At 48.9% G+C, this 25,000-nt stretch overlaps 9 non-coding genes and 4 pseudogenes across 9 annotated transcripts; all 13 read left to right on the top strand.

Moving 5' to 3' along the window:
* Nucleotides 1-4,099: 4,099 nt before the first annotated feature.
* On the top strand, nucleotides 4,100-4,286 carry LOC143499874 (U2 spliceosomal RNA). The gene has a single exon (XR_013126450.1). It is a non-coding gene; the product is annotated as a U2 spliceosomal RNA (small nuclear RNA).
* A 656-nt stretch (nucleotides 4,287-4,942) lies between these two features.
* Nucleotides 4,943-5,061, top strand: LOC143499933 (U5 spliceosomal RNA). Its single transcript, XR_013126469.1, has one exon. It is a non-coding gene; the product is annotated as a U5 spliceosomal RNA (small nuclear RNA).
* A 163-nt stretch (nucleotides 5,062-5,224) lies between these two features.
* LOC143499924 (U2 spliceosomal RNA) lies at nucleotides 5,225-5,451 on the top strand (annotated as a pseudogene).
* Nucleotides 5,452-7,244: 1,793 nt separating this feature from the next.
* Nucleotides 7,245-7,429, top strand: LOC143499833 (U2 spliceosomal RNA). The gene has a single exon (XR_013126434.1). It is a non-coding gene; the product is annotated as a U2 spliceosomal RNA (small nuclear RNA).
* Nucleotides 7,430-8,077: 648 nt separating this feature from the next.
* LOC143499932 (U5 spliceosomal RNA) lies at nucleotides 8,078-8,196 on the top strand. The gene has a single exon (XR_013126468.1). It is a non-coding gene; the product is annotated as a U5 spliceosomal RNA (small nuclear RNA).
* A 5,906-nt stretch (nucleotides 8,197-14,102) lies between these two features.
* On the top strand, nucleotides 14,103-14,278 carry LOC143499843 (U2 spliceosomal RNA; annotated as a pseudogene).
* A 654-nt stretch (nucleotides 14,279-14,932) lies between these two features.
* On the top strand, nucleotides 14,933-15,051 carry LOC143499931 (U5 spliceosomal RNA). Its single transcript, XR_013126467.1, has one exon. It is a non-coding gene; the product is annotated as a U5 spliceosomal RNA (small nuclear RNA).
* Nucleotides 15,052-15,214: 163 nt separating this feature from the next.
* LOC143499913 (U2 spliceosomal RNA) lies at nucleotides 15,215-15,383 on the top strand (annotated as a pseudogene).
* Nucleotides 15,384-17,321: 1,938 nt separating this feature from the next.
* Nucleotides 17,322-17,516, top strand: LOC143499879 (U2 spliceosomal RNA). The gene has a single exon (XR_013126454.1). It is a non-coding gene; the product is annotated as a U2 spliceosomal RNA (small nuclear RNA).
* Nucleotides 17,517-18,170: 654 nt separating this feature from the next.
* On the top strand, nucleotides 18,171-18,289 carry LOC143499930 (U5 spliceosomal RNA). The gene has a single exon (XR_013126466.1). It is a non-coding gene; the product is annotated as a U5 spliceosomal RNA (small nuclear RNA).
* Nucleotides 18,290-18,452: 163 nt separating this feature from the next.
* Nucleotides 18,453-18,621, top strand: LOC143499912 (U2 spliceosomal RNA; annotated as a pseudogene).
* A 1,938-nt stretch (nucleotides 18,622-20,559) lies between these two features.
* Nucleotides 20,560-20,754, top strand: LOC143499878 (U2 spliceosomal RNA). The gene has a single exon (XR_013126453.1). It is a non-coding gene; the product is annotated as a U2 spliceosomal RNA (small nuclear RNA).
* Nucleotides 20,755-21,412: 658 nt separating this feature from the next.
* On the top strand, nucleotides 21,413-21,531 carry LOC143499929 (U5 spliceosomal RNA). Its single transcript, XR_013126465.1, has one exon. It is a non-coding gene; the product is annotated as a U5 spliceosomal RNA (small nuclear RNA).
* The last annotated feature ends 3,469 nt before the right edge of the window (nucleotides 21,532-25,000 follow it).

Genomic DNA, 25,000 nt, shown 5'->3' with positions numbered 1-25,000 from the left:
TACCACCAAGAGGAAGAGCGTCGACTCCTGATCGATCAGGGACAGAAGATATCCCAGTTTTAGACTTCTTTCACCCTGGCAGGAGGAAAATGGAAATGGTTTTAGGAATGGATTTAGACTAGTTTTAATGGATTTTATTGTGTTGAAAGGTTTCTAGTTCCAGTTGCTTTTAGGTCAACCAAGAATGTTGTGGTTTTACCTCCTTTTAAACGTGCTCATGTCTCTCACGATCGCCACCATTAATGTGAGGAGTGTGAGAGCACCTTTGAGAGCACAGAGCATTCTGACTTTTTTAGGAACAGTGACAGCCGATATCATTTTATTACAAGAATGTGCAATCCCCTTCCTGAGATCATACAGAGACTGGGAGCAGCGCTGGGCTGCGGGTCCCTCTCTCTGGAGTGGGTCGCACTACAACAAGTCAGATGGTGTTGCTATCCTAATAAATAACCCTAGACTTGTGGTGAAGGACTGCACTGTGGTGAGTGATGGGCGGGCCATTTTAGCTAATTTGCATTTTTTAGGGAGGGATTTTAAAGTCTTAAATGTGTATGGTTTTAATGAGAAAGAGGAAAGATATGGTTTGCTGGAGGATTTGCAGCCCCACATGCTGGGGAGGGATCCGATAGTAGTGGGTGGGGATTTTAATTGTGTTTTAAGTAAAAAAGATAGGAGAAATGTGGGAGAGAGTTTTAAACTAGACAAAACATCGGGAAGATTGGCAAATTTGATAACTGATTTTAATTTAGTGGACTGTTACAGGACCATGCATCCACGGGAGGAGGGCTTCACCTGGTCGAGTGGTGATGGTTCCCGGGCCTCTAGAATTGACTACATCTTCACACGTGACTGCCCACCATCAGATGCTAGATTGATCCCCATGTTTTTCTCAGACCACGCCTTACTGTCTTGCACCCTTTCTTTCCCCACAGATGTGACGATAGGGGGAGGGCTGTGGAAGCTGAACTGCTCCCTGCTGCAGGATGAAGGGGTGAGAGACGAATACAGGGAGCAGTACAGACTTTGGCAGTCCCTCCAAGACCTGTACGATTCACGTGCACAGTGGTGGGAGATGGTAAAGGGAAGGACCAAGACGTTTTTAAAAGGGTGGGAACTTTTAAAAAGAAAAAACAGAAAAGGCGCATGATGGGGCTGCAAAGAAGGTTACAGAGGTATTTCAATCTGGTGAACCAAGGGTTTGATTTTAATGAGGAAATAAAACAGGTAAGAGAAGAAATTAGACTTTTAATGGAGGAGGTAAGCAAAAGACATATAATGACTTGTAAAGAACAGGAACTAGAAGAAGGGGAAAAATGCACAAGATATTTTTTCAAGAAAACAGTGGCGCGGGGAGGAGGGGTTACTAAATTACAAGATGGAGACAAAATAATGAATACAAATCATGGGATCATGGGGGTGGTAGAAAGGTTTTATGAAGATTTATATGGTGAAAAGAAAACACACAAAACAACAATGGAAGAAGTGACCAATTTATTGGAAAATAAAATTAAAGATGATGAACTTTTAACTACAGATTTTACGACAGAGGAACTACAAAATGTTTTAAAAGGTTTTAAAACAGGGAAGTCCCCGGGAGAGGATGGGCTCCCCGTGGAGTTTTACAAAACCTTTTGGGACATTTTAGTAGGGGACCTTTTATGTATTTTTACAGACTTCCAGACTTGTGACGTTTTACCTGACAGTTTTAGGTCAGGGATAGTGACTCTGCTGCACAAAAAAGGGGAAAAATCAGAGATCAGCAATTGGAGACCTATCACACTTTTAAACGTCGATTGTAAGCTTTTTAGCAGAATTTTAGCAAGACGAATGTCATTGGTTTTAGAAGACGTGATTCACCCAGATCAAGCTTGCGCAGTGCCGGGGCGGAGGATCACGGACAACTTGATCCTGATCCGTGACTCCATCTGTTATGTGAGAGACAGAAACATTCGGTTATTAGCATTAAATTTAGATTTCGAAAAAGCTTTTGATCGGGTCTCACACCAGTACCTGTTTCAGGTACTGCAAAAGATGGGGTTCCCCGGGAGGTTTATAGCATGGGTGGGCCTGTTGTACAACGACATCAATAGCAGAATTTTGGTAAATGGGCACCTCTCCAAGGCGATCACTATTCGCTCAGGAGTACGGCAGGGTTGTCCCTTATCCCCGCTCTTGTTCGTCACATGCATGGAACCACTGGCGCAAATCTTGAGAAGGGACCAATGGATCAATGGACTGACTCTGCCAGGGGGACTGACGGTGAAATGTTCATTATACATGGACAACGTGACAGTTTTATGCACAGACATGGTGTCGGCCCAGAGGACCCTAGAGGTAACAGAATGGTTTGGGAGGGCCTCTGGAGCCAAACTGAACCGAAACAAGACTGAGGCACAGCTCTTTGGACCATGGACGAACGTACCAACTGTTTTAGGGGTAAATTTTAAAGAAACAAACATCAGGATTTTAGGGGTGAAATTTGACCGGGCAGGAGGAGGGAGCGGAAATTGGACAACAACCTTAGGGAAAGTTAGACAGAGACTTGGACTGTGGGGACTACGACAATTGACTTTAGAAGGGAAAATTTTAGTGATAAAAGCGGTGATTTTACCTTTGCTTTTATTGCTGTGCTCTGTTTTTAGTCCTCCAAGGAGCTTTCTTTTAGGTTTGGATCGGGCGATCTTCTACTTCCTGTGGGGGTCCAAGTGGGAGCGCCTGAGAAGAGAGACAGTAAAGAAGAGACCGGAAAATGGAGGGAAGGGGCTCCCAGACCCCCACCTGTTTTTAGGCAGCAAATTTACAGCAGCACATATAGAGTACGCAACATCCCCATCCAGGACCAAGACAGCCATTATGGCTCGGTTCTGGATGGGGTCCTATCTGCAAACCATAGGCATTTTAAAACCAGATTTAGGAACGCCAGTATCTTTTAAACTGCCACACGAATACCTTTTTATTAAGAAATTTTTAAAAAAGTATGAGTTGGAAAAATGCACTGTTCAAGAAATGACAAATGCTAAAACCCTGGTCTCCCTTGTTCAGGATCGTGAGGAGGTGAGCAGAGTGGTGGGGATGACGACGGCGGAGGCTCGGAGAGTGTGGGCGAACGCGGCCCACCCGGCCCTCCGGAACAAACAGAAGGACCTTACCTGGATGGTGGCCCATGAAGTCCTCCCGGTCCGGGCGGTGATGCACTCCCGGGGCATGGGGGCAACGGCAGTGTGCCCACGGCCAGGCTGCGGCCAGCCTGAGACCGTGCGGCACGTCCTTTGGGAGTGCAGCGTGGCCAGGGACCTGTGGGCCGCGATCGGCCCCCTGGAATGCCCAAGCCTGCCAGCAGGGGAGGTCCACCCGCAAAGTTACCGGTTAGCGGTGAACGGGGTGGGCCAGGGTGTAGAAAAGTTACCATCAAAAGAATTCAAGGCACTCTGGCTCACCCTTACAAGCGTGACGGCCGCACTGTGGACCTCCCGCAACCTGCTGGTGGGGAAGCGCGTCACGGTGCCCCTCCACGCTATGAAAAAGATGGTAACAACAACGCTGCAGGTGGCGCCGGGCGTCGCCATTTGGAGGAGGGGGCCGAGGTCACACGCAGGGGGGTCCCTGCCACCACCGACCGGGGCTCCCGCCGACGTTTCCTGAGGGGACAGGGATGCCTGAAAGGAGACAGCGGGCTCAGGGGAGGACTTCCTCTGGAGACGCACAGGAAGGGACCTCGACGGAGGGCGGGAGGAGCTGCGGATGCACGCACCTCGGCCTCCCGGCTGGGTTCATCTCTGCCTTCCTCTCTCCTTGTGGTCTTGGACGGGGGGGAGCAGGGTTTGCAATACATCTGAAAAGGACAATACACAAAGTAGTGAATTTGACATTGAAAAGGTTTTATGATATTAAACTGTTTTGGACTTTAAGGGCTTTTAAAATGCTTCTATAATAAAACCTTTTATGTACTATTTTAACAGATGCAAGGATGTGGCTTTTAAAAGAGAAAAGATTGTAAAAATGGTTTTAAAATGCATGACCATTGTGTCTTTTAACCATCTTTTTATCTAATGTGTATGCTGCTTCTTTAACATAAAAGTGACGTTGTATTTATTGGTGTAAAGACTCAATAAACATTGCGAAAAAAAAAAAAATCTGTTCTTATCAGTTTAATATCTGATACGTCCTCTATATGAGGACTTCATATTAAATGGATTTTTAGAACAGGGAGGCGAAACAGGGGCTTGCCCCGTTCGCCCCACGCATCGACCTGGTATTGCAGTACCTCCAGGAACGGTGCACCTTCCTAAACGTGTGGAAAAGAAAGAGTTTGTTGCTGGTTGTATGGTATGATCAGCCTGTTTATTTTAATGAATTTGTAATATATGTGTGTGTGTGTGTGTGTGTGTGTGTGTGTGTGTGTATATATATATAATATTATATTATAAAACTTTATTTTTACATTTGTTGGTTGATTTGTCTGTCTGTCTCTGTCTGTCTGTCTGTGTGAATAAATAAAACAAAGCAGCCAAAAGCGCTCACTCCTTTAAAAAAAACCAGAATAAGTAAGAATGAAGGGGAGTGAGTGGTCTCTGTCTCTCTCACTGCCTTGTCAGCTGGTCACAAATGCAGTGCGAGCGGAGGCCACTCCCCTTTCGGCGGTTTGCAGTTTTCCCTCCGTTTTTGTTCTTTTTTTTTTTTTTTTTTTTTTTTTTTTTGAGATTGTTACTGTTTTTTCCCCTCCCCTCTCTCTCTCTCTCTCTCTCTCTCTCTCTCTCTCTCTCTCTCTCTCTCTCTCTCTCTCTCCATTATAGCCTGCCAGCCCTGCCTGCCTGCCTGCCTGCCTGCCTGCCTGCCTGATGTTGCCAACAAGCCACAGCCCCGCAGGCTCCTCCCTTGTTACCGCGAACAAACGAGCTAGGCTTTAGGTTGGCGTAGCGGGACGCCTGAGCCTACATGGCTATAGCTCGGGTTTCTCTTCATTCACGCACAAATCTTTCGCCTTTTACTAAAGATTTCCGTGGAGGGGAACGTCAAAGAGTCAAATTGATTTTTTGGAGCGCTCTGCCTCCGGGCAGGGCCGCAACAATCTGTACAATGAGAATGTGTATAAACGTAGGGGTGGGCGTGGCACGAAGGGAAGGGTGAGCGTACGTACGGCTGGAAGGAAGGAAGGGCGCTGTCTCCGCGGAGGGGAGGCCTGTGCCGGCGAGGCCGGCGCCCAGGCCAGCGCCCATTTCAGGTTATCGCTTCTCGGCCTTTTGGCTAAGATCAAGTGTAGTATCGTTGATTTTGGATTCTTTATCTAATTTTAACATTTTTACTACAGCTTTTACATGCAGATTTTATTGTGATTTTACTAATTTGTTGTTCTCTTTGTCTTTTTAACAGGAGGAGTCTGGGCGGAACCTAATGAGCAATCGGTCTGGTGGCATTGTCCACCGACCACCGCTTGGGAACCGCCCAGCTCCTCCTCCTGTTTTTAGGCTCGTCCCGCCGTCTTGGAGGATCCCGGGTGGACCAGGAAGATCTCTCTCCCCGGTGGTCGGTTGGAGTAACTGCGGGCTCCCTCTGCTCTGGGTCCCTCGGCAGGGGAGAGCAGGATGGCCGATGGTGGGACCGGGGGACCGGCGCTGGGTGGCGGTCAGCCGGTCGGGTCCCTGGGGCCGACGGCAGCCTCCTCGGCGGGGCCTGGCTGGGGAGCAGGTGGAGGCCTGCTCAATACGGCCAGGTTCCGCTGGGCTCCCGGTGAGGAGGGGATCCCTTTCATGGAGAGGGTCCCCTTCATACGGGAGGTGCTGCAAGAAGCTCTGGGGATCTCGGTCTGGGACCTGATCTGCGCTCAGCGCAATGGGCCCCTGGCCTACTTTGAGGTCACCTTCGACTCTGCTGAGGTTTACCAGCGTGCCCTGGAGCGGAGGGATGAGCTGAAGCAACATCCCGTGGGTAGACATTTCGTGGTTGAGCCCCTGTGGGTGGAGGGCCGTCGTCTGGTCACCACCCACGTGTTCAACCCGTATGTCCCCGCGGAGCATATCCGTAGGTTCCTCCAGACCTATGGGGAGGTCCACCCGGGGGATAAGATGGTTAGGGACGAGCTCGGAGTGTGGAATGGGCGCCGTCAATTTTTTATGACTTTTAAGAAAGATGGCCAGGGGGGTGTGGTGCATCCTCCCGCCCTCTTCTCCTTGGGTGCTAACAGAGGATATTTGTTTTACAGGGGTCAGCCTGATCACTGCAGAGTGTGCCGGGAGTATGGGCATAAGCAGGAGAGCTGTCCCGGCCGTAAGTGCTTCACCTGCCTGGACCCTGGACATGTGGCCCGGGACTGCAAGGGCCCCCGGAGGTGCAGACGATGCCGCGGCGAGGGACATTTGGAGCGCTCCTGCCCCAACGCTGTTCCTACTTATGCGTCGGCGGTGGCCGTGGGCAGGGGCGGGGAGACCGCCGCGGCACCCTCCGGGGTGCCTTCGACGGGACCCCCGGCTGGCCCCAGGACATCGGTAGCTGCAGGAGAGGAGACGACAGCAGAGGCTGGCCGGAGAGACGACGCGGCCGCAGTCCTGGGCGAAGAGGAGCAGCCTAGGGAGGGGGAGGTAAGAGAAAAACCATCTACTCACCTGTTGTGTGCCCCCCCTCCCCAGAGAGACGGGTCCAGGCCGGCCGGGCAGCCCAAGAAGGCTACTCCCGGCACCTCCAAGAAGAGAACTAGGACTGGGCTGACCCCTCCCAAGGAGGAGGGGAGACGGAGGAACAAGAAAAGGACAACCACCCCCCCACCCCCCCAGGCAGAAGAGACGGCGTCCAGGGGGCCTTCACAGGCTTCAACGCCCAAGGAATCTGTGTGGGAGAGTGTCATCTGTCTGGGCTCCATGGTGGCGGACCTCTCCGCACCAGCTTTCCCTGAGATGGACACAGAGGACTTGGGAGAGGTCCCGCCCCTGCCAGCCTACTACTACGGACCGGGCTCAGACGAAGATGACCTCTCCCCGGCGTCGGGCTCTTTTCCTTCCCCCACCTCATTCCTTTTAAAAGACCCTAGCAAGCTCCCGCCAGCACTGCTACAGAAGTTGCTGGCGAGGAAGGGACTTTTATAGACTTTTATCAGAACAACAAATGTTTTAAATCTGCATGTGTGATGTGTGTTTTTTAGCCAACCCCTGAAGCGTTTTTTACATTTATTGTATGTGTGTATGAATTTTATGTGTGTTTTTTATGAATAATTGTTGTTTTTATTGCATTTTCGATGTAAAATTGATATAAAGCTTGCTTTTCGAATAAAAAAAAAAAAAAAAAATCTGTTCTTATCAGTTTAATATCTGATACGTCCTCTATATGAGGACTTCATATTAAATGGATTTTTAGAACAGGGAGGCGAAACAGGGGCTTGCCCCGTTCGCCCCACGCATCGACCTGGTATTGCAGTACCTCCAGGAACGGTGCACCTTCCTAAACGTGTGGAAAAGAAAGAGTTTGTTGCTGGTTGTATGGTATGATCAGCCTGTTTATTTTAATGAATTTGTAATATATGTGTGTGTGTGTGTGTGTGTGTGTATATATATATAATATTATATTATAAAACTTTATTTTTACATTTGTTGGTTGATTTGTCTGTCTGTCTCTGTCTGTCTGTCTGTGTGAATAAATAAAACAAAGCAGCCAAAAGCGCTCACTCCTTTAAAAAAAACCAGAATAAGTAAGAATGAAGGGGAGTGAGTGGTCTCTGTCTCTCTCACTGCCTTGTCAGCTGGTCACAAATGCAGTGCGAGCGGAGGCCACTCCCCTTTCGGCGGTTTGCAGTTTTCCCTCCGTTTTTGTTCTTTTTTTTTTTTTTTTTTTTTTTTTTTTGAGATTGTTACTGTTTTTTCCCCTCCCTCTCTCTCTCTCTCTCTCTCTCTCTCTCTCTCTCTCTCTCTCTCTCTCTCTCTCTCTCTCTCTCTCCATTATAGCCTGCCAGCCCTGCCTGCCTGCCTGCCTGCCTGCCTGCCTGCCTGATGTTGCCAACAAGCCACAGCCCCGCAGGCTCCTCCCTTGTTACCGCGAACAAACGAGCTAGGCTTTAGGTTGGCGTAGCGGGACGCCTGAGCCTACATGGCTATAGCTCGGGTTTCTCTTCATTCACGCACAAATCTTTCGCCTTTTACTAAAGATTTCCGTGGAGGGGAACGTCAAAGAGTCAAATTGATTTTTTGGAGCGCTCTGCCTCCGGGCAGGGCCGCAACAATCTGTACAATGAGAATGTGTATAAACGTAGGGGTGGGCGTGGCACGAAGGGAAGGGTGAGCGTACGTACGGCTGGAAGGAAGGAAGGGCGCTGTCTCCGCGGAGGGGAGGCCTGTGCCGGCGAGGCCGGCGCCCAGGCCAGCGCCCATTTCAGGTTATCGCTTCTCGGCCTTTTGGCTAAGATCAAGAGGACGAGACTGGGATCGACCTTTGGAGCGGAAGGCGGTTTGCCGAAAGCTACAAAGGACAACTTTTCTTCTACACGGTTAGTGTGGCTATCTTTACGGTTCAAAAAGCAAGGTAAGTGGATTTTAGAACTGTTTTAGGAAACCCTTTATTTTAAGGTTTAAACTAAAATTTGTTCTTAAATCCGCTTTTAGACTTGTTTTGAACCTTTTTACAACTTTTTATACTGATTTTAGCTATTTATTGAACTATTTATTGAATTTTTAGTGTAAAATTTAAAGTGGTGGAGCCTCCACCATGTCGGCTGCCCGTGCCGGCATTAGGAGGCACCACAGTGTGCGCTTCGCCTTTATTCCTCGGCAAGATGGGATAACAGCACCATCCAGGCTAGATTTCTCCAGAAAATATGTACAGGGGATTCTTGGGGTTAGCCCCATAGAACTAAACTGTATCATAGCACTACCACAGAACAAGGGTTTTGACATTAGTTTTTGCACTGCTGCCTTGATGAACACATATTGGACAAGAATACAAGAAATGAAAGTACACTTTGAACTGTTTAAAATAGAAAAATTAACGGACTATACAAAGAAAGTAGTAATGGTTAAAATGTTTAATGAGACAGTGAGTTCGGAAGATATTTGTGCATGGCTTGGAAGATTTTGTACAGTAACAGGGAATGCAACAAAGGAACTGGATGAAGATGGAATTTGGACATGTTCTTGGCGAGTACCAATAAAACTTTGGGAAGACGTAAGTGGGTATATGGGGATGAAGCACTTGCCGCAGACAATGGTGTTGGGGGAAAACAGAGGATATATTTTTTACCCGGGGATGCCCAAAGTTTGTAGAAGGTGTGGGGAGATGGGGCACCTAGCAGAGGTATGCACAAAGGTTTTCTGTGGCAAGTGTAGAGAAACTGGGCACACCTTTGAGAAGTGCCCAAATGGCAGAAGGTGCAATCTCTGTGGAGCAGAAAACCACCTCTTCAGAGACTGCCCGCAATCATTTGCCAACAAACTTAGGAAGACCAAGATGGCCGCCCAGCATGGCGAACAAGGGGACAAGATGGCTGGGGAGAAGAAGCAGGAAGGGGAGGAGCCAAGGGCGGAACCGGCAGGAAAAACTCCACCCCCTCCCCAAGCCCAGGAAAAAACCGAACAGGTAAGAAAGGGGCCGGCCTTTCATAGACAGGAGGGAGGGGGAGGGGAACAGGACAAAGGGGTGGGGCAAAGTAAAGAGGCAAAAGGAGACAAAATGGCGGAGGACAGTGTGGTCACAAATAAAATGGCTGACAAACAAAAAGACCCAGAGGTAAAACCACACTCCGAACAGGGTGAAAAAAGCAGGGAAGAAGGGTGGGTGGGGGAAAATGTTTCTTTTTCTCTTTCTCTCTCACCCCAAATAGTAGGAGAAACAAGCATGCAAGTATCAGAAAGCGAACTGGACACTTGGATCCCAAGTGTACAGGTGGGGAAAAGACCGGCGGAATCACCTTTAGCAGAGGAGACAGAGAAAAAACAACGAGCCGCGGCGGAAGAGGAAACTCCTCCATCAGAAAGGTCAGACCCTTGCTGGCCGGGGGGCTCCCCCAACGAGGTGTCCTTCTTACACCTACCAGGGAGGGAGAGAACCTCAACCCCTGACAGAACTGAGGTAGAGTACCCCCCGGTCCTGGACTTCTTCCACCCCAGCAGAAAAACAATGGAGGTGGTTTTAGGAATTGAAGAAGATGACTAGTTTTAATGAGTTTTAATGGGTTTTATTGGATCAAAATATAGTACCTTTGTTATGTTCAGGATGTTGGGTTTTTTCCTTCTTTTAAACGTGCTCATGTCTCTCACAATCGCCACTATAAATGTGAGAAGTGTGAAGGCACCTCTAAGAGCACAGAGTATTCTATCTTTTTTAGAAACAGTTAATGCAGATGTATTTTTATTACAAGAGTGTGCGATCCCATTTCTGAAATCCTACAGAGAGTGGGAGCAGCGCTGGGCTGCAGGTCCCTCCCTCTGGAGCGGATCGCACTACAACAAGGCTGATGGTGTGGCAATTTTAATTAGGAACTCTAGGATTATGGTGAAGGACTGCACCGTGGTGAGGGATGGGCGGGCCCTTTTAGCAAATTTGCATTTTTTAGGGAGGGATTTTAAGGTTTTAAATGTGTATGGTTTTAATGAAAAAGAAGAGAGGTACGAATTGTTTGGGGATTTGCAGCCCCACATGCTGGGGAGGGTCCCTTTGATAGTGGGTGGGGATTTTAACTGTGTTTTAACTGGCAAAGACAGGAAAAACGTTGGAGATGGTTTTAAACTAGATAAAACGTCTGGGAGGTTGACCAACCTGAAAGTGGATTTTAAATTAGTCGACTGTTACCGGACCATGCATCCACAGGAGGAGGGCTTCACCTGGTCGAGTGGTGATGGTTCCCGGGCCTCCAGAATTGACTACATTTTTACACGTGACTGCCCGCCATCAGATGCTAGATTGATCCCCATGTTTTTCTCAGACCACGCCTTACTGTCTTGCACCCTTTCTTTCCCCACAGATGTGACGATAGGGGGAGGGCTGTGGAAGCTAAACTGCTCCCTGTTGCTGGAAGAGGAAGTAAGAGAAGAATACAGGGAGCAGTACAAGCTTTGGCAGTCCCTCCAAGACTTGTACAGTACACGAGCACAATGGTGGGAGATGGTGAAGGGGAGGACCAAGACTTTTTTTAGAAGGGTGGGAAGTTTTAAAAAGAAGAAACAGGGAAGACGCATGTTGGGGCTGCAAAAACGGCTGCAGAGGTATTTTAATTTGGTAAATCATGGGTATGATTTTAAAGAGGAAATAAAGAAAGTAAAGGAAGAGATGATGCTTTTAACAGAGGAGATGAGTAAAAAGTATATAATGACTTGTAAAGAACAGGAATTGGAAGAAGGGGAAAAGTGTACACGGTACTTTTTTAAGAAAACTATGGCCCGGGGCCGGGGGATGACTGAAGTAAAAGATGGGAATAAAAAACAGGATACAAACCATGGGATTATGGGGGTGGTAGAAAGGTTTTATGAAGATTTATATGGTGAAAAACAAACACACAAAACAACAATGGAAGAAGTGACAAATTTATTGGAAAATACAATTAAAGACAAGGAACTTTTAACTACAGATTTTACGACTGAAGAACTACAAAATGTTTTAAAAGGTTTTAAAACAGGGAAGTCCCCGGGAGAGGATGGGCTCCCCGTGGAGTTTTACAAAACCTTTTGGGACATTTTAGTAGGGGACCTTTTATGTATTTTCACAGACTTCCAGACTTCTGACGTTTTACCTGACAGTTTTAGGTCAGGGATAGTGACTCTATTACACAAAAAAGGGGAAAAATCAGAGATCCGAAATTGGAGACCCATCACACTTTTAAATGTTGATTGTAAGCTTTTTAGTAGAATTTTAGCAAGACGGATGTCATTGGTTTTAGAAGACGTGATCCACCCAGATCAAGTTTGCGCAGTGCCGGGGCGGAGGATCACGGACAACTTGATCCTGATCCGTGACTCCATCTGTTATGTGAGAGACAGAAACATTCGGTTATTAGCATTAAATTTAGATTTCGAAAAAGCTTTCGATCGGGTCTCACACCAGTACCTGTTTCAGGTACTGCAAAAGATGGGGTTCCCGGGGAGGTTTATAGCATGGGTGGGCCTGTTGTATAAAGACATCAATAGCAGAATTCTGGTAAATGGGCACCTCTCCAAGGCGATTACTATTCGCTCAGGAGTACGGCAGGGTTGTCCCTTATCCCCGCTCCTGTTTGTCACATGCATGGAACCACTGGCGCAAATCTTGAGAAGGGACCAATGGATCAATGGACTGACTCTGCCAGGGGGACTGACGGTGACATGTTCATTATATATGGACGACGTGACAGTTTTATGCACAGACATGGTGTCGGCCCAGAGGACCCTAGAGGTAACAGAATGGTTTGGGAGGGCCTCTGGAGCCAAACTGAACCGAGACAAGACTGAGGCACAGCTCTTCGGACCATGGACGAACATACCAACTGTTTTAGGGGTAAATTTTAAAGAAACAAATATCAGGATTTTAGGGGTGAAATTTGACCGGGCAGGAGGAGGGAGTGGAAATTGGACAACAACTTTAGGGAAAGTGAGACAGAGACTTGGACTGTGGGGATTACGACAATTGACTCTGGAAGGGAAAATTTTAGTAATAAAAGCAGTGATTTTACCTTTGCTTTTATTACTGTGCTCTGTTTTTAGTCCTCCAAGGAGCTTTCTTTTAGGATTGGACCGGGCAATTTTCTATTTCCTGTGGGGGTCCAAGTAGGAGCGCCTGAGGAGAGAAACAGTAAAGAAGAGGCCTGAAAACGGAGGGAAAGGGCTCCCAGACCCCCACCTGTTTTTAGGCAGCAAATTTGTTGCAGCACATATAGCATACGCAACATCCCCATCCAGGACCAAGACAGCCATTATGGCTCGGTTCTGGATGGGGTCTTATCTGTACAAATTAGGCATTTTAAAACCAGATCTTAGAACACCAGTGTCTTTTAAATTGCCGCATGATTACCTTTTTATTAAAAAGTTTTTAACAAAATACAATTTAGAAAAGTGCACGATTCAGGAACTAACGAACGCAAAAACTCTGGTCTCCCTTGTTCAGGACCGCGAGGAGGTGAGCAGAGTGGTGGGGATGACAACGGCGGAGGCTCGAAGAGTGTGGGCAAACGCAGCCCACCCGGCCCTCCGGAACAAACAGAAGGACCTTACCTGGATGGTGGCCCATGAAGTCCTCCCGGTCCGGGCGGTGATGCACTCCCGGGGCATGGGGGCAACGGCAGTGTGCCCACGGCCAGGCTGCGGCCAGCCTGAGACCGTGCGGCACGTCCTTTGGGAGTGCAGCGTGGCCAGGGACCTGTGGGCCGCGATCGGCCCCCTGAAATGCCCAAGCCTGCCAGCAGGGGAGGTCCTCCCGCAAGTTTACCGGGTAGCGGTGAACGGGGTGGGCCAGGGTGTAGAAAAGTTGCCATCAGATGAATTCAAGACACTCTGGCTCGCCCTCACAAGCGTGACGGCCGCACTGTGGACCTCCCGCAACCTGCTGGTGGGGAAGCGCGTCACGGTGCCCCTCCACGCTATGAAAAAGATGGCAACTACAACGCTGCAGGTGGCGCCGGACGTCGCCATTTGGAGGAGGGGGCCGAGGTCACACGCAGGGAGGTCCCTGCCACCACCGACCGGGGCTCCCGCCGACGTTTCCTGAGGGGACATGGATGCCTGAAAGGAGACAGCGGGCACAGGGGAGGACTTCCTCTGGAGACGCACAGGAAGGGGCCTCGACGGAGGGCGGGAGGAGCTGCGGACGTACGCACCTCACCTCCCGGCTGGCGTCATCTCTGCCTTCCTCTCTCTTCGTGGTTCTGGGCAGGGGTTGCAATATATCTGAAAAAGACAATGTACAAAGTAGTGAATCTGACATTGAAAAGGTTTTATGATATTAAACTGTTTTGGACTTTTAAAGGCATTTTAAAATGCTTCTATAATAAAAACCTTTTTATGTACTGTTTTAACAGATGCAAGGATGTGGCTTTTAAAAGTGAAAAGATTGTAAGAATGGTTTTAAAATGCATGACTATTATGTCTTTTAACCATCTTTTTTATCTAATGTGTATGCTGTCTTTTAACATATAAGTGACGTTGTATTTATTGGTGTAAAGTATCAATAAACATTGTCAAAAAAATCTGTTCTTATCAGTTTAATATCTGATACGTCCTCTATATGAGGACTTCATATTAAATGGATTTTTAGAACAGGGAGGCGAAACAGGGGCTTGCCCCGTTCGCCCCACGCATCGACCTGGTATTGCAGTACCTCCAGGAACGGTGCACCTTCCTAAACGTGTGGAAAAGAAAGAGTTTGTTGCTGGTTGTATGGTATGATCAGCCTGTTTATTTTAATGAATTTGTAATATATGTGTGTGTGTGTGTGTGTGTGTGTGTGTGTGTGTGTATATATATATAATATTATATTATAAAACTTTATTTTTACATTTGTTGGTTGATTTGTCTGTCTGTCTCTGTCTGTCTGTCTGTGTGAATAAATAAAACAAAGCAGCCAAAAGCGCTCACTCCTTTAAAAAAAACCAGAATAAGTAAGAATGAAGGGGAGTGAGTGGTCTCTGTCTCTCTCACTGCCTTGTCAGCTGGTCACAAATGCAGTGCGAGCGGAGGCCACTCCCCTTTCGGCGGTTTGCAGTTTTCCCTCCGTTTTTGTTCTTTTTTTTTTTTTTTTTTTTTTTTTTTTTTTTTGAGATTGTTACTGTTTTTTCCCCTCCCCTCTCTCTCTCTCTCTCTCTCTCTCTCTCTCTCTCTCTCTCTCTCTCTCTCTCTCCATTATAGCCTGCCAGCCCTGCCTGCCTGCCTGCCTGCCTGCCTGCCTGCCTGATGTTGCCAACAAGCCACAGCCCCGCAGGCTCCTCCCTTGTTACCGCGAACAAACGAGCTAGGCTTTAGGTTGGCGTAGCGGGACGCCTGAGCCTACATGGCTATAGCTCGGGTTTCTCTTCATTCACGCACAAATCTTTCGCCTTTTACTAAAGATTTCCGTGGAGGGGAACGTCAAAGAGTCAAATTGATTTTTTGGAGCGCTCTGCCTCCGGGCAGGGCCGCAACAATCTGTACAATGAGAATGTGTATAAACGTAGGGGTGGGCGTGGCACGAAGGGAAGGGTGAGCGTACGTACGGCTGGAAGGAAGGAAGGGCGCTGTCTCCGCGGAGGGGAGGCCTGTGCCGGCGAGGCCGGCGCCCAGGCCAGCGCCCATTTCAGGTTATCGCTTCTCGGCCTTTTGGCTAAGATCAAGTGTAGTATCGTTGATTTTAGATTTTATTCTAATCTTAACATTTTACTACAGCTTTTACCTGCCGTTTTTTATGCCTGCATTTTAACCTTCTCTGTTTTTTCTGTGTTTTTTAACAGGAGGAGTCTGGGCGGAACCTAATGAGCAATCGGTCTGGTGGCACTGCCCACCGACCACCGCTTGGGAACCGCCCAGCTCCTCCTCCTGTTTTTAGGCTCGTCTCGCCGGCTTGGAGGATCCCGGGTGGACTTCTGAACATTCCCCCGGTGACCAGTGGAGGAACTGCGGCTTCTCTCTGCTCCGGGCCTCCCGGCAGGGGTGGAGAGGATGGCCGATGGTGGGCCTGAGGCACCGGCGCTGGGTGGCGGCCAGCCAGCCGGGACCTCGGGGCTGACGGCAGCCTACCCGGCGGGGCCTGGCTTGGGAGCAGGGGGAGGCCTGCTCAATACGGCCAGGTTCCGCTGGGCTCCCAGTGGAGAGGGGCCCCCCTTCATTGAGAGGGTCCCCTTCATAAGGGAGGTGCTGCAAGAAGCTCTGGGGATCCCGGTTTGGGACTTGATCTGCGCTCAGCGCAATGGGCCCCAGGCCTATTTTGAGGTCACCTTCAACTCTGCCGAGGTTTACCAACGTGCCCTGGGGCGGAGGGATGAGCTGAAGGAACATCCCGTGGGTAAACATTTCGTGGTTGAGCCCCTGTGGGTGGAGGGCCGACGGCTAGTCACCACCCACGTGTTCAACCCGTATGTTCCCACGGAGCACATCCGCAGGTTCCTCCAGAATTACGGGGAGGTCCACCCGGGGGAGAAGTTTGTGCGGGACGAGCTGGGCGTCTGGAATGGCCGTCGCCAGTTTTTTATGACTTTTAAAGAAGACGGCCAGGGGGGTGTGGTACATCCTCCAGCCCTCTTCTCCTTGGGTTTTAACCGTGGATATTTGTTTTACAGGGGTCAGCCCGATCACTGCAGAGTGTGCCGGGAGTATGGACACAAGGAGGAGAGCTGCCCGGGCCGGAAGTGTCACAACTGTCTGGACCCGGGACATTTGGCCCGGGACTGCAAGGGCCCCCGGAGGTGCAGAAGATGCCGCGGTGAGGGACATCTGGAGCGCTCCTGCCCCAGCGCTGGCTTTTCCTATGCGTCGGCGGTGGCAGGGGGCAGGAGCAGGAAGACCACTGCGGCGCCCTCCGGGGAGGCCCCAACGGGACCCCCGGCCGGGTCTGGAACATCAACACCAGCAACTGCAGATGAGGGGATGACGGCAGAGACCGGCCGGGAAGACAACGCAGACGCAGTCCCGGGTGAAGAGGAGCATCCAGGGGAGGGGGAGGTAAGGAAAAAGCCTACTCACCTGTTGTGTGCTCCCCCTCCCCAGAGAGACGGGTCCAGACCGGCCGGGCAGCCAAAGAAGGCCACTCCCGGCACCTCCAAGAAGAGATCCAGGACAGGGCTGACCCCTCCCAAGGAGGAGGGGGGACGACGACGAAACAAGGAGAGGAAGTCCACCCCCCCAACCCCCCAGATCGAAGAGGCGGTGCCCAGGCCGTCACAGTCTTCGACACCGAAGAAGACAGTCTGGGAGAGCCTTGTTTGCATGGGAACGGTGGAGGAGGACCCCTTTCCACCGGAGATGACTACAGAGGGGGAGGAAGGCCCAGTGGAGGGAGGGGTTTCAACATCGAGAGAGGACAGCTTTGAGGATGCAGAAGGGGAAAGCTTGTCCCCCTTCCCGCCACCGGAGCCCCATACGCCCATAATGATGTCTCTGTTCCATCCGAAAGGGATAAATGCTGGGATACTGGCGAGAAAACAGGCACAGGGGTATTCTGACCGCGAGATTTACGCGGAAGCTAAAGCTAACATATTAAAAAGGAATACAGTAAAGGAGGTAAAAGGGAAATGGGTCTTTATGCCAAAACCGAAGTGATAGACTTTTATGTGTGTTCTTATGTGTTTTGAAAGTGGATAATGAAACATTGACTTTTTATGGAATGGTTGGTGTTTTATTGTATTAATGTATTTATGTTTGATTTTATGTGTATGTTTAACTGACCTGCTGATGTTTCATTGTATTAAAATGCTGAGTACTTCGAATAAAAAAAAAAAAAAAAAAAGAAAAAAAAAATCTGTTCTTATCAGTTTAATATCTGATACGTCCTCTATATGAGGACTTCATATTAAATGGATTTTTAGAACAGGGAGGCGAAACAGGGGCTTGCCCCGTTCGCCCCACGCATCGACCTGGTATTGCAGTACCTCCAGGAACGGTGCACCTTCCTAAACGTGTGGAAAAGAAAGAGTTTGTTGCTGGTTGTATGGTATGATCAGCCTGTTTATTTTAATGAATTTGTAATATATGTGTGTGTGTGTGTGTGTGTGTGTGTGTGTGTGTGTATATATATATAATATTATATTATAAAACTTTATTTTTACATTTGTTGGTTGATTTGTCTGTCTGTCTCTGTCTGTCTGTCTGTGTGAATAAATAAAACAAAGCAGCCAAAAGCGCTCACTCCTTTAAAAAAAACCAGAATAAGTAAGAATGAAGGGGAGTGAGTGGTCTCTGTCTCTCTCACTGCCTTGTCAGCTGGTCACAAATGCAGTGCGAGCGGAGGCCACTCCCCTTTCGGCGGTTTGCAGTTTTCCCTCCGTTTTTGTTCTTTTTTTTTTTTTTTTTTTTTTTTTTTTTTTTTGAGATTGTTACTGTTTTTTCCCCTCCCCTCTCTCTCTCTCTCTCTCTCTCTCTCTCTCTCTCTCTCTCTCTCTCTCTCTCTCCATTATAGCCTGCCAGCCCTGCCTGCCTGCCTGCCTGCCTGCCTGCCTGCCTGATGTTGCCAACAAGCCACAGCCCCGCAGGCTCCTCCCTTGTTACCGCGAACAAACGAGCTAGGCTTTAGGTTGGCGTAGCGGGACGCCTGAGCCTACATGGCTATAGCTCGGGTTTCTCTTCATTCACGCACAAATCTTTCGCCTTTTACTAAAGATTTCCGTGGAGGGGAACGTCAAAGAGTCAAATTGATTTTTTGGAGCGCTCTGCCTCCGGGCAGGGCCGCAACAATCTGTACAATGAGAATGTGTATAAACGTAGGGGTGGGCGTGGCACGAAGGGAAGGGTGAGCGTACGTACGGCTGGAAGGAAGGAAGGGCGCTGTCTCCGCGGAGGGGAGGCCTGTGCCGGCGAGGCCGGCGCCCAGGCCAGCGCCCATTTCAGGTTATCGCTTCTCGGCCTTTTGGCTAAGATCAAGTGTAGTATCGTTGATTTTAGATTTTATTCTAATCTTAACATTTTACTACAGCTTTTACCTGCCGTTTTTTATGCCTGCATTTTAACCTTCTCTGTTTTTTCTGTGTTTTTTAACAGGAGGAGTCTGGGCGGAACCTAATGAGCAATCGGTCTGGTGGCACTGCCCACCGACCACCGCTTGGGAACCGCCCAGCTCCTCCTCCTGTTTTTAGGCTCGTCTCGCCGGCTTGGAGGATCCCGGGTGGACTTCTGAACATTCCCCCGGTGACCAGTGGAGGAACTGCGGCTTCTCTCTGCTCCGGGCCTCCCGGCAGGGGTGGAGAGGATGGCCGATGGTGGGCCTGAGGCACCGGCGCTGGGTGGCGGCCAGCCAGCCGGGACCTCGGGGCTGACGGCAGCCTACCCGGCGGGGCCTGGCTTGGGAGCAGGGGGAGGCCTGCTCAATACGGCCAGGTTCCGCTGGGCTCCCAGTGGAGAGGGGCCCCCCTTCATTGAGAGGGTCCCCTTCATAAGGGAGGTGCTGCAAGAAGCTCTGGGGATCCCGGTTTGGGACTTGATCTGCGCTCAGCGCAATGGGCCCCAGGCCTATTTTGAGGTCACCTTCAACTCTGCCGAGGTTTACCAACGTGCCCTGGGGCGGAGGGATGAGCTGAAGGAACATCCCGTGGGTAAACATTTCATGGTTGAGCCCCTGTGGGTGGAGGGCCGACGGCTAGTCACCACCCACGTGTTCAACCCGTATGTTCCCACGGAGCACATCCGCAGGTTCCTCCAGAATTACGGGGAGGTCCACCCGGGGGAGAAGTTTGTGCGGGACGAGCTGGGCGTCTGGAATGGCCGTCGCCAGTTTTTTATGACTTTTAAAGAAGACGGCCAGGGGGGTGTGGTACATCCTCCAGCCCTCTTCTCCTTGGGTTTTAACCGTGGATATTTGTTTTACAGGGGTCAGCCCGATCACTGCAGAGTGTGCCGGGAGTATGGACACAAGGAGGAGAGCTGCCCGGGCCGGAAGTGTCACAACTGTCTGGACCCGGGACATTTGGCCCGGGACTGCAAGGGCCCCCGGAGGTGCAGAAGATGCCGCGGTGAGGGACATCTGGAGCGCTCCTGCCCCAGCGCTGGCTTTTCCTATGCGTCGGCGGTGGCAGGGGGCAGGAGCAGGAAGACCACTGCGGCGCCCTCCGGGGAGGCCCCAACGGGACCCCCGGCCGGGTCTGGAACATCAACACCAGCAACTGCAGATGAGGGGATGACGGCAGAGACCGGCCGGGAAGACAACGCAGACGCAGTCCCGGGTGAAGAGGAGCATCCAGGGGAGGGGGAGGTAAGGAAAAAGCCTACTCACCTGTTGTGTGCTCCCCCTCCCCAGAGAGACGGGTCCAGACCGGCCGGGCAGCCAAAGAAGGCCACTCCCGGCACCTCCAAGAAGAGATCCAGGACAGGGCTGACCCCTCCCAAGGAGGAGGGGGGACGACGACGAAACAAGGAGAGGAAGTCCACCCCCCCAACCCCCCAGATCGAAGAGGCGGTGCCCAGGCCGTCACAGTCTTCGACACCGAAGAAGACAGTCTGGGAGAGCCTTGTTTGCATGGGAACGGTGGAGGAGGACCCCTTTCCACCGGAGATGACTACAGAGGGGGAGGAAGGCCCAGTGGAGGGAGGGGTTTCAACATCGAGAGAGGACAGCTTTGAGGATGCAGAAGGGGAAAGCTTGTCCCCCTTCCCGCCACCGGAGCCCCATACGCCCATAATGATGTCTCTGTTCCATCCGAAAGGGATAAATGCTGGGATACTGGCGAGAAAACAGGCACAGGGGTATTCTGACCGCGAGATTTACGCGGAAGCTAAAGCTAACATATTAAAAAGGAATACAGTAAAGGAGGTAAAAGGGAAATGGGTCTTTATGCCAAAACCGAAGTGATAGACTTTTATGTGTGTTCTTATGTGTTTTGAAAGTGGATAATGAAACATTGACTTTTTATGGAATGGTTGGTGTTTTATTGTATTAATGTATTTATGTTTGATTTTATGTGTATGTTTAACTGACCTGCTGATGTTTCATTGTATTAAAATGCTGAGTACTTCGAATAAAAAAAAAAAAAAAAAAAGAAAAAAAAAATCTGTTCTTATCAGTTTAATATCTGATACGTCCTCTATATGAGGACTTCATATTAAATGGATTTTTAGAACAGGGAGGCGAAACAGGGGCTTGCCCCGTTCGCCCCACGCATCGACCTGGTATTGCAGTACCTCCAGGAACGGTGCACCTTCCTAAACGTGTGGAAAAGAAAGAGTTTGTTGCTGGTTGTATGGTATGATCAGCCTGTTTATTTTAATGAATTTGTAATATATGTGTGTGTGTGTGTGTGTGTGTGTGTGTGTGTGTGTATATATATATAATATTATATTATAAAACTTTATTTTTACATTTGTTGGTTGATTTGTCTGTCTGTCTCTGTCTGTCTGTCTGTGTGAATAAATAAAACAAAGCAGCCAAAAGCGCTCACTCCTTTAAAAAAAACCAGAATAAGTAAGAATGAAGGGGAGTGAGTGGTCTCTGTCTCTCTCACTGCCTTGTCAGCTGGTCACAAATGCAGTGCGAGCGGAGGCCACTCCCCTTTCGGCGGTTTGCAGTTTTCCCTCCGTTTTTGTTCTTTTTTTTTTTTTTTTTTTTTTTTTTTTTTTTTGAGATTGTTACTGTTTTTTCCCCTCCCCTCTCTCTCTCTCTCTCTCTCTCTCTCTCTCTCTCTCTCTCTCTCTCTCTCTCTCTCTCCATTATAGCCTGCCAGCCCTGCCTGCCTGCCTGCCTGCCTGCCTGCCTGCCTGATGTTGCCAACAAGCCACAGCCCCGCAGGCTCCTCCCTTGTTACCGCGAACAAACGAGCTAGGCTTTAGGTTGGCGTAGCGGGACGCCTGAGCCTACATGGCTATAGCTCGGGTTTCTCTTCATTCACGCACAAATCTTTCGCCTTTTACTAAAGATTTCCGTGGAGGGGAACGTCAAAGAGTCAAATTGATTTTTTGGAGCGCTCTGCCTCCGGGCAGGGCCGCAACAATCTGTACAATGAGAATGTGTATAAACGTAGGGGTGGGCGTGGCACGAAGGGAAGGGTGAGCGTACGTACGGCTGGAAGGAAGGAAGGAAGGAAGGGCGCTGTCTCCGCGGAGGGGAGGCCTGTGCCGGCGAGGCCGGCGCCCAGGCCAGCGCCCATTTCAGGTTATCGCTTCTCGGCCTTTTGGCTAAGATCAAGGGGCGGAGACAGCGATCGACCCTTTGGGGTTTGAGAGCCTTCCTACGGATTGCTCTAGGAACCCAGAGGGCATTAAAAAATTTTTTCTATGGTAAAAGTTGATGATTGTGATTTAATTTGTGGAAAGTTTTCTAAATTTGCAGGTTGTTGCGGTTTGGATTATTGGTGAATTAAGGTAAGTCTTGTTTTTTTGTATTTATTGTGTCTTTTGTACTTGTAAAGCTTTTAGGATCTTAGGATTTTATAGTTTTAGGATCTTAGAGGTTTTTACAAGTGGTCTTTTTTAGAGAGTTAAGTAATCTGTAGGTGCCTCCATCATGTCGGCCGCTCGGCCAGGCATGAGGAGGCACCACAGTGTGCGTTTTTATTTCAAGTCAGATAATGAAGGGAAACTGTTGTACATGTCGCGTTTAGACTTTTCTAGGAAATTGATACAAAAGGTTTTGGGTTTCAGACCAGAAATGTTAAATTGCATTATAGCTCTGCCTCAGAATAAGGGTTTCGATGTAAGCTTTGGGTCACAGACATTGTTGAACAGGTTTTGGACAAAGTATGAGGAAATGGAAAAGCACTTTGAGATGTTTATGTTGGAAAGGTTGACAGATTACACAAGAAAGGTAGTCATTGTTAAAATGTTTAATGAGACTGTATGTGGGGAAGATATCTGTGCATGGCTAAGAAGGTTTTGCAATGTAGCAGGGCCACCTATGAAAGTTTTGGACGAGGATCGTATTTGGAACTGCACCTGGAGAGTCCCGATAAGGCAGTGGGAGGACGCTAACGGCTATATGGGCCTGAAGCATTTACCACAAATGATAGTGTTGGGGGAAAATAGGGGCTACATTCACTACCAGGGAATGCCCAAGACGTGCCGCAAGTGTGGGGATATGGGACATCTGGCCGAAGCCTGCTCTCAGGTAGTATGTGGGAAATGTAGGGAGATAGGGCACAAATATATTGAGTGTACTAATACCAGAAAATGTAACCTCTGTGGGGAGAGTGACCACCTCTTCAGAAATTGTCCCTCTTCCTTTGCAAATAAATTAAAGAAGGCGGAGAGAGAAAATAAAACTGAAGACAAGATGGCCGAAAACAAAATGGCCGAAATACAGCATGGTCCGGAGGGAAGTGAAGGAGAAGGAGAAGAAGGGGCGGGGCTAGAGGTTTTGGAGGGAAATAACGTTCCCCAACCTCATGAAGTGACCACTCTGGAAGCTAGGGGGAGCTCACTCCCCAAGCAGCCAGAGAAGAGTCAGGGAGAGGAAAGGGTGGAGGAACAAAATAGAGAAGTAGAAGTGGAAATTGAGGAGGAGGACAGTTCACCTTCATGGCAATCTGGGTTTGAGGTAAGTATGCCGGGGCTGGGGAGTGAGCTAGATACCTCACTCCCAAGCGCACAAGTGGGGAAAAGACCGGCGGAGTCCCCTTTGATGATGGAGGAAAAGAAACAGCGGGCCACAGCAGACGAGGATACCCCTCCTTCAGAGAGGTCTGACCCCTGCTGGCCGGGTGGTTCACCGAACGAGGTATCGTTTTTACACTTACCGCCAAGAGGGAGAGCGTCGACTCCTGACCGATCAGAGACAGAAAATATCCCAGTCCTGGACTTCTTTCACCCTGGCAGGAGAAAAATGGAAGTGGTTTTAGGAATCGATGTAGACTAGTTTTAATGGATTTTATTGTGTTAAGACCTGCAAGAGATAATGCAAATTTCAATGTGTTTTAACTGTGTACAAAATGACCCCCTGTTTTAAACCCCCCCTTGTGGTTTTACTTCTCCTTTACTGCTCCATGTCTATCACAATCTCTACTCTAAATGTGAGAAGTGTGAAGACATCTGTGAGAGCACAGAACATATTGTCCTTTTTAGAAAACACATCTTCAGATGTGTTTTTATTACAGGAGTGTGCAATCCCCTTCATGAACTCATACAGAGAGTGGGAGCAGAAATGGACTGCGGGTCCCTCTCTCTGGAGTGGATCACACTACAACAGATCGGATGGAGTGGCGGTTCTAATAAAAAGCCCTAACATTCAGGTGAAGGACTGCACCGTGGTGAGGGATGGGCGGGCCTTACTGACTCATTTGACTGTTTTAGGGCGTGACTTAAAGGTCTTAAATGTGTATGGTTTTAACGATAAAAATGAGAGGTGTGAACTATGGGAGGACCTGCAGCCTCACTTATTGGGAAAAACCCCGGTAATAGTGGGTGGGGACTTTAACTGTGTTTTATCTCAAAAGGATAGAAAGAATGTAAGGGAAAATTTTAAAGTTGATAAATCTTCTAAGGTTTTACATGGGTTACTGACTGATTTTAATTTAGAAGACTGTTTTAGAAAAGTGCATCCGAAGGAGGAGGGGTTCACCTGGTTTAGTGGTGATGGCACCCGAGCCTCCCGTATTGATTTTCTTTTTACTAGAGAATGCCCGCCCAAGGATGCTACATTAACTCCTTTGTTTTTCTCAGATCACCTCATGCTATCCTGCTCACTGTTTCTCCCCACTGGTGTGACGGCAGGGGGAGGGATCTGGAGGCTGAACTGCTCCCTATTGGAGGATGAAAGTATTGTAGCAAGATACAGGGAGCAGTACAGCCTTTGGCAGACTCTCCAAGACTCATACGACTCACGGGCACTTTGGTGGGAATCAGTGAAATGTAGGACCAAGACATATTTTAAAAGGGAAGGGTTTTTAAAGAAAAAACGCCAGAGGAGGAAAATGAAGGGTTTACAAAAGAGGCTGCAGAGGTATTTTGAGCTACGCAACCGGGGTTTTGACTTTAATGAAGAAATAAAAGAGGTTAAAAATGAAATGGAGGCCCTGGCGAACGCAATAAGCAGGGGGATAATGATCAGGTGCCGGGAACAAGAGATGGAGGAAGGGGAAAAATGTACGAGGTATTTTTTTAAGAAAATAATGTGTAAAGGGGGAGGGATGTCTATGTTGAAAGAGGGAGACAGAGAGGAGGTAACGGATAGGGGCATTTTAAATATGGTAGGGGATTTTTATGAAGAGTTGTATGGGAGCAAGGACACAGATGAACAAACAATGGGGGAAGTCCTGGGGTTTTTAGACAGGCAAGTGAAAGACCCAGACGTTTTAGTAAAAGATTTTACAGCGGAAGAGGTGACTCACAGTTTCAAACATTTTAAAAGGGGGAAGTCACCAGGGGAGGATGGGTTGCCAATGGAATTTTATGAAGTTTTCTGGGACATTTTAGTACAGGACATTTTAGAGGTTTTTAAGGAATTTGAACATACACAGAGA

Source organism: Brachyhypopomus gauderio, unplaced genomic scaffold (assembly GCF_052324685.1).
Source record: "Brachyhypopomus gauderio isolate BG-103 unplaced genomic scaffold, BGAUD_0.2 sc136, whole genome shotgun sequence".
NCBI classification, from domain to species: domain Eukaryota; kingdom Metazoa; phylum Chordata; class Actinopteri; order Gymnotiformes; family Hypopomidae; genus Brachyhypopomus; species Brachyhypopomus gauderio.
The sequence above is the reverse complement of the archived record's forward strand: the minus strand, read 5'-3'. Positions and strand labels throughout refer to the sequence as shown.